Here is a 10,796-nt window from a genome sequence, read left to right on the forward strand (position 1 = left end):
CAATGGGACTTTTTTGCTCAACAATTCCCACGAGAAATTGCTGAAGATTATGTGCTCGGGGATGATGAATCGGCAACACGCTCACCCCTCAATTTTGGTGAAGCCATAATCGTCCTCCCTGGAACAGAAGCCAACGAAGACCAAATCGGCAGATTCTTTCAAAGCTTCTATAATGGTCTCTCTCGTGATCATAGGGCCTGGGTACCTTATATCGACGAAGAAAACAGATTCCCCCTTCTTTTCAACTTTGCCGATGACACTCTAAATCAAGATAATGAGCTTATGATGGCTATCATTACTCCCAGGGCAATTCCAGTAAACACATTCGGCAGCGGGAAAAACACCAACATTACATATGAATTTTACAACCCATCGGCAGTATCCCGCCAATTAGCTTTTGGGCAACTGCCAATCAAACTCTGCTTTGCCGATGTGATCAAACCCAGGGAAACAATCACCTGCGGAACAGACTGGAACAAGGTAGTACAACTTTCTCCTGATGCCGATACCACAGATGTCGATATATCCACCTGGACACCAATCTCTTTCATCACCGAGTCATACAAGCAATGGTGGCGAGAGTGGAAAGAGCAACTGTTCGCGACTTCTGTTCACACATATCGGCACATGATCGATTCTGAATATGCCATCCCTGACGACGCGGTAAATTTCCTTTGAACTCCCTTCTGCTTTTCCTTTCATTTATCAGTAACTGATTCCCTTGTAACAGGTTAATAACCCAGCACCATCAGTGAGCAAAAGTGGGAAACCCTTCAACCTCCGGCCTGTTTCCCCAACATCGCCGATCGGCTACAACGCTCCTACCTTAGCCGCTTTGACCCGCCAGAAGATTCTTACTAAGACCACCACTTCTAAGTCCAAATTGGCTACATCCAGGGCTACCCCATCGGCCGCTGCTACAACCTTGGTCAAAGCCTTTAAGGTAACAACCTTGTTTATTTTCACTTATGCCGATCACAAACTATATTTAACCTTAATCATCAGGGGGTAAGAGCTGCTACGGGATCGTCATCGGCAATTCCGCCGACATCAAGCACCACTCCTTCAGAGGTAGCTTCTTGACTTTACATTTTACCTGTTAAATATCATATCTTACACTTGTTTTGCAGCAACAATTGGGTACATCGGCAAACGTACCAGATGCCCAAGCTTCACAATCAAGTGTCGATGCCCCCCAGCCAATCGTTGCCGATGTCCAAGCAAAGCGCAAAGCTTCAACAGATACTGAAGCACAGCCAAAACGACAAAGGTCTATGCCGATCCCTACATCTGCCCCAATGCCATCGGTCATCATACCTCAAGAGCCCACCACCGATGAAGTCACAGAGGATATCCCATCGGCAAGCTCAGCCGATCCACACGACATACTCCAAGTTGCTTCCTCCAGTCAAGCACAGGAAATTGCCTTGAAACAGGTAGACCGATTAACCTATCTGATTTTACAATACTCATACCTACCCCTGATTGATCTCCTTGTCTTTCTTTCAGGAACAAGATTCTCCGAACAGCCTATTTTCCTTTGCCATTGACATTTCTGACGACGATGGAGAGGAAACAAGTTCTTCCCTTGCACTGGGAACAATATCGGCAGAGACTAAATCCAAGTTGGAAACCCTCCTGAACTTGCTACGGCAAAGTACCGCCCAACTGGTAGATGACTCGGACCCCGCAAAGGCAATTTTCAAAACAATTCGTGGCCAGGTCCCTGCCGATATTGAAGAAATACTCTTCTCAGCAGCTCATTTAGAAAGCCGTCAACTGCAATATCAACGGGCTGCTCAGCGCATTGCCGATAGAGCAGCTCAAGCTCAACTTAAAGGAGAGATGCTACAACTGAAACAAATCGCTGATGAGAAGCACAAGGGCATCGTCAACTTGCAGACTTCGGGTGCTGCACTTAAGCAGAAAATCTTGGATCTATCGGCAAGGAAAGCAGCTCTATTGGCTGAATTGAAAGAAATCGATGCAGCCTTAACTCATGCTCAACAAGAAGAAAGCCAGCTACCCAATGCCGTCAAAGCCCTTCAGCAAGAAAGAGATATCCAAGCTCGCAAAGCTTTAGTTATGAAGAAGAAACTCAAGCCTGTGGAGGGTGCTGCCGATGACGATATCAAGGAAATGGAAGAAACCGACCAGATTCGCCTGCGTGCGATATTAGCTATCCAATCCCTGCTGAACGTGTAATCTTATTTATTGTATCGGTACTTTATAAGACATTGATACTCTTGCATAATTCCAGCCGATAGTACTGTTATCGGCACTTATACTCTTATGCATCTGTCCAGATACTAGGGTAATATTTCTTTAAATATTTTCCATTTAACGCTCTGGGAAACACAACCCCTTCGAGGGTTTCTAAAATATATGCATTACCAGGAATAGACTGATTTATCCGATATGGACCTTCCCAATTAGGAGACCACTTTCCAAACTTCGAACTTTTAGTCCCAATCGGTAAAATCAATTTCCAGACCAGATCTCCATCGGCAAACTCTTTTACTTTCACCTTCTTGTCATACCATCTAGCTACTCTTTTCTTATTTTCTTCAATACTAACTAAAGCCTTTAACCGATGACCCGCCACATCTTCCAACTCATCTTTCATAAGAGTATTATACTCATCGGCTGTCAGCTGATTTTGAGAACGTATTCGTCTAGAGCCAACCTTAATTTCCCAAGGCAACACTGCATCGTGTCCATATACTAACTGATAAGGCGTTACTTTGGTTGCACCATGGCATGACATCCGATATGACCACAAGGCTTCATTTAATACTGTATGCCACCTCCTAGGATTTTCTTCAATTTTGCGCTTAATGAGTTTGATGATCCCTTTGTTAGAAGCCTCAGCTTGACCATTAGCTTGAGCATAATATGGAGAAGAATTTAAAATTTTAATTCCCATACCCACAGCAAACTCATCAAATTCTCCTGATGTAAACATAGTGCCCTGATCGGTAGTGATAGTCTGAGGAATACCAAATCGGTAAACAATATGCTCTTTCACAAAATCAATCATATTGACCGATGTCACCTTTTTTAAAGGAATTGCCTCAACCCACTTTGTAAAATAATCGGTAGCAACCAGGATAAATTTATGTCCCTTACTCGATGGCGGATAAATCTGACCAATGAGATCAATAGCCCATCCCCGGAACGGCCATGGTTTGATTATAGGATTCATAGCCGATGCAGGCGCTCTTTGAATATTACCAAACTTTTGACACCCCTGGCATCCTTTAAAATACTTAAAACAATCTTCAAGAATAGTCGGCCAATAGTACCCATTCCTTCTGATCATCCATTTCATCTTGAAAGCCGATTGATGTGCCCCACATACTCCTTCATGAATTTCACCCATCAAGCTTTTCGATTCATCATTGTTAACACATCTGAGTAAAACTCCATCTATAGTTCGATAATATAATTCATCATCGAGGAGCACATATTTGGTAGCTTGGAACCTTATACGTCTCTCAACTTTTCTACCTGGATCCTTTAAATAATCGACAATCTCTTTCCTCCAGTCATCGGTATCAACTGCCGATGTTAGCACTTCCTGAATAGGCTGATACCCTGAAGCATGCTGAGCTAGTCGATTAGCTTCCTCATTATGCAATCGAGAGATATGTTCCAGACGAAAATCTCTAAATCCTTTCAATAATTGCAAACACCTTTCATAATACGAAATCAAAGCTTCACTTCGGCATTCATAACTTCCAGCCAATTGATTTATAACTAGCATAGAATCACCAAAGATTTCAATAACATCGGCACGTATCTCCTTCAGCAATTCTAACCCTTTTATCAAGGCTTGATATTCAGCTTGATTGTTTGTTGCTGTAGCAACAATCGGCAATGAAAACTCATACTTCTTCCCTTGAGGTGAAATTAACACAATGCCGATACCTGCCCCTTCACCACATGTGGACCCATCGAAGAAAAGTGTCCAGGGAGCAATCCCCAGAGAATCCACCGTGTTACAATGCTGAGTGACAAAATCAGCCATCACTTGCCCTTTAACTGCCTTAGTTGATTTGTAGCGTAGTTCAAATTCTGATAATGCTAAAATCCACTTGCCGATTCTACCACTTAATATCGGCATCGACAACATATACTTGACCACATCGTCTTTGCATATGACCGTACATTCGGCAGATAACAAATAATGCCTTAATTTGATACAAGAAAAGTATAGGCATAGACACAATTTCTCGATAGCCGAATACCTTGTCTCAGCATCCACTAATCTTCTGCTCAAATAATAAATAACACGTTCTTTCCCTTCAAATTCTTGAATAAGAGCTGAACCGATAACTGCATCATCAGCTGACAAATATAACCTGAAAGGCTTCCCATGTTGAGGTGGAACTAGCACTGGAGGATTTGATAAATATTTCTTAATTTCATCAAGGGCTAATTGCTGTTCAACTCCCCATACAAATTCCTGATCAGCTTTCAATCTAAGTAATGGGCTGAAAGCTTTGATCTTACCCGACAGATTAGATATGAATCTTCTAATGAAATTAATCTTACCGATCAAAGATTGTAATTCAGTCTTATTGGCAGGAGCAATCACCTTGTTAATTGCATCAATAGACTTCCTACTGATTTCAATGCCCCGCTGATGCACCATAAAACCCAAGAATTGTCCTGCCGATACACCAAATGCACATTTATTAGGATTCATCTTCAATCCATGCTTCCTTGTGCACTCCAGTATCTTTCGCAGATCGGCTAAATGTGCTGTGATATCTCCAGACTTAATCACTACATCATCAATGTAGATCTCCACTAATGTGCCGATGTATTCATGAAAAATAAAGTTCATAGCTCTTTGATAAGTAGCACCGGCATTTTTCAAACCAAACGTCATGACTATCCACTCGAACAACCCCACATGACCTGGACATCTGAAAGCAGTCTTGGGAATATCTTCCTCAGCCATGAATATTTGATTGTAACCTGCATTACCATCCATGAAGCTAATAATTTGATGTCCAGCCGCAGCATCAATCAACAAATCAGCAATCGGCATTGGATAACCATCCATTGGTGTGGCTTTGTTGAGATTCCTGAAATCAATACAAACACGAAGTTTTCCATTTTTCTTATAAACAGGAACCACATTAGAGATCCACTCTGCGTATCGACATTGCCGAATAAACTTTGCTTCAATTAATTTAGTTATTTCAGCCTTAATGTCAGGAAGTACATTAGGGTTGCATCGGCGCGCTGGCTGCTGATGTGGCCGAAATCCAGATTTGATAGGTAACCGATGTTCAACTATCGACCGGTCTAATCCAGGCATCTCAGTATAATCCCAAGCAAAACAATCTTTATATTCTTTTAATAAATCTGTTACTCGCTGCTTACACTTGGAATCTAACTTAGCACTAATAAAAGTAGGTCTTGACCTATTACCATCACCAATATCTACTTCTACTAAATCATCTGCCGATGTGAACCCTTGACCTAATTTCCCATCATCGGCAAACCTATCCATTAAAACTCCTCTTCAGAACCGACTGCTTGGATCGGTGGAATTTCATAATCAGCAACTCTAAGGAACTCTTTTTCCCAAGCTTCTCCTGATATGCATTTAGTTCGCTCATAAGTATCTGATTCTGCCGATGCAATGATATAAGAAGAATCACCAGGGACGACCTCAATCTTATCCCCAATCCACTGTACGAGGCACTGATGCATTGTAGAAGGAACACAACAATTAGCATGAATCCAATCCCTCCCTAGAAGCAGATTATATGCACCCTTGCCGTTGATAACAAAGAATGTCGTTGGCAAGGTTTTGCTGCCGATGGTCAATTCCACGCACACTGCCCCTTTAGCCGGTGACACATTGCCTTCAAAATCTTTCAACATCATATCGGTTTTGGTCAAGTCTTGATCCCCCTTACCAAGTTTCCGATACATCACATAAGGCATAATATTAATCGCAGCCCCTCCATCAATAAGTACCTTAGACACAGGCTGCCCATCAACTCTGCCCTTCACAAATAAAGCCTTAAGATGCTGTCTCTCGTCATCGGTAGGTTTCTCAAAAACGGCCATCATTGGATCTAGTGTTAACTGAGCTACTTGATCAGAGAGAACAACTTCTTCCTCATTATCAGATAGTGCCAAAAACTCCATCGGCAACATGAATACCATATTAACATCTGCCGATGGACCCTTATTTTTGTGTTTTACCTGCCACTGCTGATGACCAGGCTTTTCATTGGAGGAATTTTCCTCCTGGTATAAATCCTCCTGACGCTCACGTTGCATCCTCCTCCTCTGCGTCTTTGTCAGACCCTCTGGGCACCATCGAGGAAACTTGGTTTTCCAAACCGGCTGATAACAAGTCCTAGTTGATTCTACACGACGTATATTAGGGTCCCTGTAGAATATTTCCTCATCGGGAACTCTCGCGTTTGCCATCTCCTCAAGCTCCTCTTGATTCCTTGGAAAATATCCAGCGCGTTTACCAAGCCTCTCATGTACACTAAGTCTGCCCCCCAGCCGATCATGCACTGATGCTCTGCCTCTGATCGGCTCGTTGATAGACAAACCCTGATTACCACGTTGAAACATCCTTTCTGAACGATTGACTCCGTAATAACCATTACACTCAGGGCAATTTTCAACAGTTGGCAATTTAATACCTTCTTCCCAGCAATGGATGAAGAACGGACATCTCCAATGATCTTTATGTCGATTCCACTCTTCCTGATGTCTCATTTCTTGCTGTTGCCGATATCGGTCATTACGTTGACGCCAACCCTCCTGCTGCCTTCGATGAGTAATCACAATGCCAGGTCGAGGAGGTTTTTTGGAACTACTGCTTTCCCCTAGCAAACCCTTACTCTTTGCATCATCGGTAGTTATCCGATGTTGGGGGTCTACTGACGCGTTTTTCTCAGCAGCTTCTGATGTCAATACCTTGGTCTTTCCTTTGGCATCCAACATATTTGCTGGAAAAGGGTGTTGATCAATTTTCATCGGCTTCTGGGTCTTGGAAGTACCAAACTTAATTCTCCCAGATTCAATAGCCGATTGTAACTGTTGCCTGAATACCTTGCACTCATTTGTACTGTGTGAAGTTGCATTGTGCCATTTGCAGTACAAAATCTTCTTCAACTCTTCTGCCGATGGAATCACGTGATTAGGTGACAGCTTAATTTGGCCCTCTTGAAGCAGAAGATCAAATATTTTATCGGCCTTGGTGATATCAAAGGTAAACTTTTCTGGCTCTTTTTGACCAAAGGGACATGATATCGGCTTTTTATTCTTAACCCACTCAGCTAAGCCGATAACTGGTTCTTCATCAGAGTCAGAATCTCCTACCTCTTCAACAAATGATACCTTTTTACTCCAGTTCTTTTTAGGTTCAAAAACCCTAGTGTCCTGATCAGAGATCCTTTGCACAAGATGACTGAGGCTTTCAAACTCCTGAGAAGCATATCTGTCCTTAAGATGTGGCAATAACCCCTGGAAAGCCAAATCGGCAAGCTGCCGATCATCCAGCACCAGGCTGTAGCACTTATTTTTTACATCTCGTAACCTTTGTACAAAGCTCTCTACCGATTCATCATTACGTTGTCTCAATTTTACTAAATCGGTAAGCTTCTTTTCATGGATTCCAGCAAAGAAATACTTGTGGAATTGTTTTTCTAGATCAACCCAGGTAATAATAGAATTTGGTGGCAATGAAATGAACCATGTAAATGCTGATCCAGACAGAGATGATGAAAATAATCGAACTCTTAACTCATCTCTGTTAGCTGCCTCTCCACATTGAATAATGAAGCGATTGACATGTTCCATTGTTGATGTATCATCTTGCCCAGAGAATTTAGTGAAATCCGGTACCTTGTACCGATTTGGGAGAGGAATTAAATCGTATGCAGGAGGGTACGGAGTCCGATAAGAATACGTATTGACCTTGGGCTTTATCCCAAACTGATCCTTCATAATTTCTGCTATCTTATCGGCCCAAAAAGCATCAGCCTCCTGCTGACGAACTGGTTGAACTTCTACCGGAGGTGCCTGCTGACATCCCTCCACATATCTTTGTGGCCCACGATCTCCAGCAATCGGCATATTTGCCGTTACTTGTGGTCCATTAACCTGTTGGAAAGGATTCATCGGCTGAGCTGCCGATGCTTGATTCTGGAAACCAGCTTGCATATGACCTTGTTGAATCCCTGCGACCTGCTGATTTCGCTGAACTGTATGCTGAACAGGTAATTGTCCTGACCAATCATTATTAGAACTCATCGGTACAAAACTTACCGATGGCTGGTAATTTGCTGATATTGTTGGATAATTATAACCGGTTTGAGGCATGAACTGAACCCCAGTTTGACTTGTAGCAGGGGCTTTCTGCTGCATCGGCAGTAAGCTCGCCGATGGACTTGAATTGAATGTTTGAACCATAGGCATCTGTAAACCTCCTGGAGTTGGTTGCACAGAAGTAGCTGCGGCATATTGAGGCACTTGAGCCATCGGCGAAACGGCCGATGGTATAGGAGCTCTCCCTACTGCATCAAACACTTGAGGTAATCTAGGATTGAAAACAGATGACTCCGGAGGCATACCATATCCCCACCAATTAGTAGGAATCTGGCTATTCTGAGACACAGGGCCTGACATAGCTGATGCCGATAGATCTGTATTAAGCTGAATTCGCCCTCCTGGTAGTACCTGATCTGATCGTATCGGTGTAGATTGAATATTAGGTGAACCTGCCAATACTGGAGGGGAAGTAACTTCTGTACCCGCAACGGCCGAAGGAACCGATGGAGTTTTTACAGATGCTGGCTCTGGTTGATGATAGGCAGGCCCAACGTAACGTGGTGCCGCTTGTCCTTCTTTGAGAGTTCGAACCACAGCATTATGAACAGTATTGGACAACACACTGGAATGATTAATCAAAGCATGATTTACTGCAGAATTAACCATCTCTTGAAGTTTACCAGGATTGGAATCAAATGTAACCTGCCGAGGTAACGGCAAATCTTGCTTCTGGATGACTTGTCCACTCTTGTTCAAGCTAAACGATCTCAGACAAAGCTGCTTGTATTCTTCTACAGCCTTTTCCATAGCTTGCCTCTGTTCTTCCTTGAGATCTTCTTCTGATACTGCGATGATGTTCCCTGGATCGATCTCGGAATTGAACATATTGATTGATTGGTCCCACCGAGCGTGCCAAAAGATGTGTTGATGCAAAAGTGGATCTGCAAACACAAAGGGCTAATACCCGAATCGATATCCAAAGCGTGCCAGTCGATTTGACCTGCTAATCGACAAGGATGAAGAAACGAACACTTTGGTCCTGACAACAGCGATACGCCCGGAAGTCACGGCCAAGAGGTGCTCACGCGGAACTCGAGAATCGCCGAAGATCGCACTGAAGCGATGCAGCTCGCCGAATCAATGAGAACTCGTAAAAAGAAAAAAGTATGCAAATTGACGAAGTCGCCGAAAAGTAGATGCAAATAGGAGTAAAAGTTGGTTTTGATATTGATTGATATATTCTTACATTGCCCCTTACTCCATATTTATACCCTGATCTAAAGAGACACAACCAAACACAACTAGGACACCAATCCCATATCTAAGGAAACACGTGACTTTTACATGAATCATACTCTAACTAATATAAAAAAAGGAAATCAACTTCTATCTATTTCCCTGTCCGCCTCAATTACGATGGAAATCTCACCGTCCTCCTCCCCATCGGCATACTCCCTATTTCATCGGCAGTAGTCTTCAAGCCTTCCTTCATCGGCATATTCCTTGTTTCATCGGCAGTAGTCTTCAAATCTCCTCTCATCGGCATCGACAAAAACACCTCCAACCTCATCGGCAACGCCCGAATCCAAGTCAACCTTTCCATCGACCACCACCAGCTATCGGCAACTATCTTTACAAGCTGGCTTCCATCGGTTATCAAAGTACACAGTAACCTTCCCCTCACCGATTAATCCACCCCGATCATCATCACTTACAAAAAACGGTGTCAACACCCATGTAGTCAACACACATTCTCCATTTCCCAATCTTTTTCATACAAGAATGGGATTGGCTAACCACTCAGGGTGGTATAGTTCCTTGATGAACCCAGCCACCAAAAGCTTCACGATCTCCTCACCGATGGCGCTGTGCTTCTCCTTGTCGAAGCGACGCAGGCGTTGCTTCACCGGCTTGGAGCCTGGCCTGATCTTCAAGGTGTGCTTGGCAACTTCTCTTGGAATGCCTAGCATGTTCGAGGGTCTCCACACAAAGATGTCTTTGTTGGTGCAGAGGAAGTCAATGAGCACACTTTCCTATTCGAAGGAAAGCGTGGTGCCAATGCACACCACTTTGCTTTTGGAGTCGTTGGTGTCTATAAGGACCTCCTTGGCACCCTTTATAGGCTCAAAAGACCCAGTCGACCGCTTGGGGTCGGGTGCTTCCTCGATGTCCTCCTCCCTAATGGCCGTAAGCTCTTTGGAGGCGACAATTGTCATGGCATGTTCGTAGCACTCGACCTCACACTTGTAGGCGTGCTAGAAGGAGGTGTCAATGGTGATGACCCTACATGGACCCAGCATCTTTAACTTTATATAGGTGTAGTTGGGGATGGCCATGAACTTCACGTAGCATGGACGTCCTAGGATGGCGTGGTAGGTTCCATGGAACCCAACCACCTTGAAGGTAAGGGTCTCCATCCTATAATTGGTTGGATCCCTGAAGGTGATGGGCAAATCAATATGCCCAAGTGGCATGGA

This window comes from Miscanthus floridulus, unplaced genomic scaffold, assembly GCF_019320115.1.
Source record: "Miscanthus floridulus cultivar M001 unplaced genomic scaffold, ASM1932011v1 fs_266_4_5, whole genome shotgun sequence".
In the NCBI taxonomy this organism is placed as follows: Eukaryota; Viridiplantae; Streptophyta; class Magnoliopsida; order Poales; family Poaceae; genus Miscanthus; species Miscanthus floridulus.